The sequence below is a fragment of the Penaeus monodon genome, chromosome 33 (assembly GCF_015228065.2).
Source record: "Penaeus monodon isolate SGIC_2016 chromosome 33, NSTDA_Pmon_1, whole genome shotgun sequence".
Lineage (NCBI taxonomy): Eukaryota > Metazoa > Arthropoda > Malacostraca > Decapoda > Penaeidae > Penaeus > Penaeus monodon.
The window spans coordinates 16,972,297-16,972,654 of NC_051418.1; the positions used below are offsets into that span (position 1 = coordinate 16,972,297).

Below are 358 nucleotides of genomic sequence, written 5' to 3' on the forward strand. Positions count from 1 at the left end.
CAAACAGACAGATTCCTAACAACGTTTACCTCCATAAACGTTCCAAATATAGAGATTACTGTATACGTTTACTAAGCTTATCAACGGGTCGATAAGCAACGAGAACAATCGTCTCAGCCAAGGTGTAGGGGTTAGGTGCCGAAAAAGATACGTAGGTGCGTTAATGAGATAAGGATTTTGTGGTTTGATAATAATGTTAACGCCCATTTTTGTTGTAACAATACATAAGTAATAGGTATGTGAAAAATGTACATAGGAATTTTTACCCAAATGTGGTATTGTTTTGTTGTTTGACTCATCGCCTTAATTGTCGGTCTGGGAATTTAATAACATTATAATTTTGAAAGATTCTCAGTCC

At 35.5% G+C, this 358-nt stretch overlaps 1 protein-coding gene across 1 annotated transcript in view; it reads right to left on the bottom strand.

Annotated features, from left to right (window-relative positions):
- The window catches only part of LOC119594106 (sialin-like), a gene marked incomplete at its 5' end in the record, with an annotated part of 16,514 nt that overhangs the window by 15,091 nt on the left and 1,065 nt on the right, over window positions 1-358 (bottom strand).